This window comes from Pinus tabuliformis, chromosome 8 (genome assembly GCF_031772625.1).
Source record: "Pinus tabuliformis cultivar Carrire ecotype Pingquan chromosome 8, CPIR1, whole genome shotgun sequence".
Classification (NCBI taxonomy): Eukaryota; Viridiplantae; Streptophyta; class Pinopsida; order Pinales; family Pinaceae; genus Pinus; species Pinus tabuliformis.
The window spans coordinates 2018592644-2018599950 of record NC_142294.1 but is presented as its reverse complement, the minus strand read 5'-3'; the positions used below and the strand labels follow the sequence as shown (position 1 = coordinate 2018599950).

The following is a 7307-nucleotide window of genomic DNA, read 5'->3' as shown; positions in this document are numbered from 1 at the left end:
TTGGAAAAAAGATTGACATGAGAAATATATGTTATGTTCTGCATATTAGTGCATCATAAAGCGTATAACAGAAAGATGTGATGCCAACTAAAAGCTATCAGAAATAATTATCGTCTTGAGAATCCTCCAATCGATTTTCGAAATGTGTTTCCAAAAATGTGTGTCCAAGTATCTTTTTTTATTTGCAAAGCTGTGTGAATTTTGTGAATTTCTTATTTTTTATCTTTCTTTTTTTTTTTAAATGAAAACATAAATTTTTTTATATGTTGATTTTATTTATTTTTTTAGATTTTCCTTTAAACAATAAATTAAAAACATAAATTTTTAATTTATTATTTAAGTTGATTTTTTTTTTTAAATCAACAAAATTTTATTTATTGAAACCTAATAAAGAAAAAGTCTAAAATGTACTATAACTAAAATGGAGTTAGTTTTTTTTTTAAAATTAAAAATAAAAATAAGGAATTTTTTTTTTTATTTAAATAAAAATAAAAATTATTTTGTGTGGTTTTGATTTTTTTTATTATTATCAACACAAAATATTTTTTTTTTAATTTTTATTTAAATAACAAATTAAAAAAAACAACACACAATTTTTTTTATTTTTTAATTTAAATTAAAAACAATGGTTTTGAATTTATTATGTATGTTGATTTTTGAGAATTTTTTTATTTTTTATTTTTTAACAACAAATTAAAAAACAAAATTTTTTTAATTTGTGATTTAAGTTGAGATTTTTTAAGTTGAAAATCAACCCAAAAAAAAAAAAAAATATTTTGTTTTTTTTAATTAAAAATAAAAATAAAGGTAAGAAAATCTTTTTTTTGTTTTATTAAAAATAAAATAAAAATCGTTTTGATTTTTTTTTTAATTATCCAAAATAATGTACAAAGTATACGCATCAATAAATTAGACACGATGGTTCACATATAAACTCTTATTCAACAGCTTCTCAGAAAAACTATAAATATTATTGTTACCATTCGAATCTAAACTAATGTATAGTTCTAAAGAGAAGCATTTAAACATTGTATGTTGATTTTTTTTATATTGTTTTAGTTGTAAAAGAAAAACTAATAGTAAAAAAAAAACCCTATTGAACAAACCGTATTCCATTGTGAGCGATGCTGAGGTTTCTTGAGCCAGAGCGAAGGTTTGGATCTCTTTGATGGCAGCGCTCTAGAGCTCCTGGCGAGCTGGTAAGCCTCCTCTTACAATTGACCTCTCGTTATTGGTACATTTATAGGCCATGTAGCGCCCGGATTAGGGTTTTACAGTACTTTTGTAGACCACAGCTGTCAAGTCTGAATCCTTTACAACTATTCAAAAGTTGTGTACACATATAAGCAGGAGGATAAGCCAAAATGTTGGGCAATAATTTCCACAATCGGCACCAAATCACCACCGGCCGCCATAGGTTCGCTCCAACATGTGCTGGCAGTGACACATATTATAACTGATGTTTTCATTAACAAAATATCCCGAGATTTCCTCAGAAAAATATCTGCTGCCAGATCTCGACTTATCCCTCAATCATCTCAGTTGATTCATCTTATCTCCCCAGCTCTTCAGCGCTATTTCGTGTGGTTCAGAAGTTTCATAGTCAGCAATAGCTTCAATTTCATCAGGAAAAGAAGCCATAAACTCTCTTTTCATTCTCGCCGGTTTTTTTATATCATTGGTGACCTTAGGAAGAGGAAGGAGGGCAGTCAATATTGATTTCCCTGTGTTATCAAGCTTTAACACGAGCCCTTTTAGATCTACCTCCAAGAAGAAATGTTTGCCCTTAACCGGCTCTGATGTTGAAATATCACGAAGCTCTAGTGCTTTTTCGAGCAGATCTTCTCCCAGCTTCTTTCTGGGTGCCGCTATTAGCTGTGCGTTAGTTTCTGCATATTGTGCCATCTCATCAATAGCAGCATTCACTTTATCAAGAGTGAGACGCCCTCTCATGTAGCTTGAAAGCTAGTCAAGTTCGTGTACTTCTAGCCACTGCATCATCATTGGGCGGTTTATCGAGAACGGAGGTGTTTCCTGGCAAATTAGGTGGAAGATTGGCCTGCATGTGTTGCAGTTTCTTTTGTTGATGCAATGATAGTTTGATCAGCTCCTGAGCTCTGGGCAAAGCTTCGGCCTCTTCCTTGAGATGCAGTTTGATCGCCTCGATTTGATTTTCCATGCCTGTCACCACCGAATCCACTACGGCAAAATCGGCAATACTGCTACTCACGTTCACATTTCGAGTTATAATTATTTCCTGCAATTCGGCAATACAGCGGTTGAAGGAAACCATGAGACACTCGAGAGAAGATGCTGCCTCTTTTGCAGATGAATCCATCAGATTGCTGTCTGTCAAAGGTGCATCGCAGATTCAAATTTAATGAGCAAAACATAAAGAAGGCATCTTCCACATAGTATAAAGACAGTCTATCACTCTCTTTTGTATTTCTCCCACCATCATTGGAGATAAAACAGAAGCATTCATAGGATATCCACTTATTGCATACTGGGAAGCATATAAAGCAGCGTACAAAGATAATTTTTTTTAAATGTTTTGCATTTTTTTTTTAAATATCTTAAAAAAAAAAAGAATGGTTAGTTTTTTTTTTTTAAATATAAAAAAAACAAAGAAAATGGTTAAATTTTTTTTATATCTAAAAAATGGTTAGTTTTTTTTTTTTTTTTTTTTTAATAATAATAATATGTGTTATGATACATATATTATTATTATTTTGTGGAATTTTTTTTATAAATCTAAAATTAAAAACTAAAATGTTTTATTTTTTAAAATCTAAAACTAAAAAACTAATTTTTTTTTTTTTATTATTTTTTAAATCTAAAATTAAAAAACTAAATTTCATCTAAAAAATCTAAAGATGTTTTTTTTTTCACAAAATTCTTTATTGTCTTTTTGCAAATTAGCTCTCCAGCAAGAGTATTTTTATTTGAACAAAATCAATAAACTTTCTGATCTTCCTGATCGCACGAAGCGCAGGAAGAGAGCATACTAATCACTTGATATGTTTTTATTCATGCAGGGGGGGTGTTTTTGAAAAGACGAAATTTAAAACTAGCTAAACACTAAACCATAAAAAAAACTCAAACTTAAACTTCTTATGAAGATCCTGCTGTCACCAGGTCTCACAAGTTATTTTGTCTAAAGAAAAATAAATACTGAATTAAATTCTAATGCCTAATCCCTTAGCACCATCCCCGGCAACGGCGCCAAAATGTTGGGCAATTTATTGGGCTTAAATTGCTGCATAAATTATCGACCAGGGAAACTCGTGAGCTTGTGATGGTGCCAGCAAAATATATGCAGGAGTAGGCAACTAACTCTATGTCTAGCTAAATTATGTACGATTCAATATAATATGCAAGGGAAGAGGCTCCTAACTAAGGAGGTCCTGGTTGTCCTTCCCTACAGTATCATAGAGAAATCATTGATTACATGAAACTAGAAACTTGAAATGAAAACAAAAGAATGAATTTCAATTACCATATAAATCATTGGAGAGAGAGCCTAACTTAGACTCTTGGTATCTCCTCATATGATACTTGAAACATAAAAGCAAAAGAATGAATTTTAATTATCATGCAAATCAAATAGAGAGAGAGTCTAACTTAGACCCTTGGTTGTTCTCTCACATGCTGATAAGATTCTAATTTAAAACTCATTCATCAATCATAAACAAATCAAATCCTCAAACATCTAAACAAGTAAATGAAATAAGATCTAATATGAAATAAAATGTTTCTCTCATCCTTTTAGAGTGAGCTCAATTCTCTTAAGAACAAGACAAATTATTCCATATACTACATTAAAAAAACTTATATCTAAAACTACATAAATTCATATCCTACATTCACACAATTTATATCTAAAACTACATAATGGAAATATATGAAAAATGAAGCCTTATTCTATTCCATCATCAATTGGATACAATGCTCTAAGAGTCCTCTCCTTTGGAATGGAGGAGGTACTCCTATTTATACAATGAGAGGAGATAACAAACTCATAATGATGATCCATTAATCTCTCCTTTAGCTCCATACATTTCTCAACCATCTAGACACATAACCCTATCCTCCATGATTTCCTCCATGAGGTCCATGATCTTTTCCATGAGGTTTATCTTATCAAATTCGAATTTGATCATTCAAGGCCACATAAAGGTGTCTTGGAAGCTTCCTTGGAACCTACACATGTCACCAAAACAACCCACTTTCCATATATAAAGTAAAATATATTATTTTCTAATATTTAATCAAGAATTTCTCTCAAAAATGCTTAAAAATAAACAATATTTGGAAAATATGAATGAGACCCATTAATGGTGAATAGTAGGGAAAATGGAGTGACAAGGTGATGAATAGTGAGCAAAAGAATGGAAGCATAGGTGAAAAATGTATGGTAATGAGTGCCATTTTTGGAGCCCAACATACTCCCCAAATGAAGTTCTTGCATGTCCTCATGCAAGCTACTACAATGACTTATTTGATTTGATTCTTAAATGAGCTTCCTTTTACAAGATGTTTGGTTCTTGTGTAACAAACATCTTTCAATCATGGACTTCCTTTTAACTTTGCACATCTTTGGATAACTTTTATTTGTTTTCAAAGCATTGACATATTTTAATGATTGGTTCTTGTGTTACAATCATTATTTAGTTTGATCTCTTCTTAATGATTGGTTCTTGTGTTACAATCATTATTTACTTTGATCTCTTTTTAATGATTGGTTCTTGTGTTTACAATCATTATTTACTTTGTTGAGATCTCTTTTCAATCATTATTTACTGTGTTGAGATCAATCATATGCTCATCATTTTGTAGCATTTTTTTATTGTGGGAAGACTATGTGGGTTAAGATGTAATATGAATGAGGAAAAAGAATGAAGTGTGAAATTCCCCCCTCCCCAACTGATGGTTTTTGGCAATTTTAAATGAGAAAGGAAATAGTGAAATAGTGGAATATTTTCCAAATATCATAATTTTAGCATCTAAAAAGAATTTCAAGATTAAAGGTTAGAAAACATCATACCTTACTTACCTAAGGAAGTGGATGAATCATGCATGTTCAGCTGCCACAGTTCTGATCTGAAGCTTCTTCTTCAAGTTGTGGATGAAAGATGGATCTGTATTGTCGTATCGACTGTTGGATCATCTGCTACTAGATGATGAATCTGAGGAGTCTGCTGAATATGGATGAAAATCTATAAGGCTTGGAAGGTATACAAAATATATAAGTTACATTTTCCTCCCAGCCTTATTTATTGACTTGTCCTCAAGTGAAATACAATGTATACAATGAATGGAAATACAATGAATGGAAACTGGCTTCATCTGCTACAAAATATGGGTCTTCAAGTCTTCAACGCTCGATGGCACAAATCTTACTATGTGATTAAATGTGTCGATGTCGAACATAGTAAGAAGTTGTTGACTTAGTGGCCGTTAATGAATGCCCCTAGCCAACACAAGATCTCCCACCATTGATTCCAATGGGAGTCAGGATGCCTAACACATCTTTGTAGGTACGAATAAATTTGTCGTAGTCGAGTCACCTACAAGATCCAATGAACAAGGGATATTAATGTACTCCCATTGTTCATTGGCAAGAGTACTTGCCATTAAGGCATGCAAGCCTCTAGGTGTTTTTTCAATGATACATAGACTCTAGGACTTTGACTCAAGCAAGGTTTTATTGGTGGAAATGAAGGGGAATGGTAATGACATGGAAAATGACAATATTCTTGTAAGGAATGGATGTAAGGAAATGCATGGTGTATGAAATAAGAACTCTTGCTGTGAAAAATGGATATGGAAGTGTCACGCTTTATGGATGTACGATTGGTGGAGTTCAAAATCTTTTTTAGGGAGGTGGAAGGTAGTGGTTGTGGAGATGGATTTGTCTTCAGAATTTGCATGAATGTAGTCTTTGGAAGACTAATTGTCATCACAATGTAATCTCCTTAATGATCACTTTGCTATCCTTTAACCTGTAAAAAAAACTTGGTAGAAAGAAAACATAAGTTTGTTCAAGAAGAATTGCGCATTTTCTTCATGATTCTTACGCAAAAATTCCATACCAAATAAAACAGATTTAGGAAAAATCAAAGTGTTGAAAGCAACTCAATTCATGATATCAATTTCAATCCATTTGTAAAAACAACCATGAAAAATAATACTCCCTGTCAGATAACTTCTGAAATGTGTTTGGAAAAAAGATTGACATGAGAAATATATGTTATGTTCTGCATATTAGTGCATCATAAAGCGTATAACAGAAAGATGTGATGCCAACTAAAAGCTATCAGAAATAATTATCGTCTTGAGAATCCTCCAATCGATTTTCGAAATGTGTTTCCAAAAATGTGTGTCCAAGTATCTTTTTTTATTTGCAAAGCTGTGTGAATTTTGTGAATTTCTTATTTTTTATCTTTCTTTTTTTTTTTAAATGAAAACATAAATTTTTTTATATGTTGATTTTATTTATTTTTTTAGATTTTCCTTTAAACAATAAATTAAAAACATAAATTTTTAATTTATTATTTAAGTTGATTTTTTTTTTTAAATCAACAAAATTTTATTTATTGAAACCTAATAAAGAAAAAGTCTAAAATGTACTATAACTAAAATGGAGTTAGTTTTTTTTTTAAAATTAAAAATAAAAATAAGGAATTTTTTTTTTTATTTAAATAAAAATAAAAATTATTTTGTGTGGTTTTGATTTTTTTTATTATTATCAACACAAAATATTTTTTTTTTAATTTTTATTTAAATAACAAATTAAAAAAAACAACACACAATTTTTTTTATTTTTTAATTTAAATTAAAAACAATGGTTTTGAATTTATTATGTATGTTGATTTTTGAGAATTTTTTTATTTTTTATTTTTTAACAACAAATTAAAAAACAAAATTTTTTTAATTTGTGATTTAAGTTGAGATTTTTTAAGTTGAAAATCAACCCAAAAAAAAATAAAATATTTTGTTTTTTTTAATTAAAAATAAAAATAAAGGTAAGAAAATCTTTTTTTTGTTTTATTAAAAATAAAATAAAAATTGTTTTGATTTTTTTTTTAATTATCCAAAATAATGTACAAAGTATACTCAACAATAAATTAGACACGATGGTCCACATGTAAACTCTTATTCAACAGCTTCTCAGAAAAACTATAAATATTATTGTTACCATTCGAATCTAAACTAATGTATAGTTCTAAAGAGAAGCATTTAAACATTGTATGTTGATTTTTTTTATATTGTTTTAGTTGTAAAAGAAAAACTAATAGTAAAAA

General features: G+C 29.7%; 1 pseudogene; it reads right to left on the bottom strand.

Annotated features, from left to right (window-relative positions):
• Positions 1 to 1533: 1533 nt before the first annotated feature.
• Positions 1534 to 2440, bottom strand: LOC149244515 (SKA complex subunit 1 homolog pseudogene; annotated as a pseudogene).
• Between the last annotated feature and the right edge of the window lie 4867 nt (positions 2441 to 7307).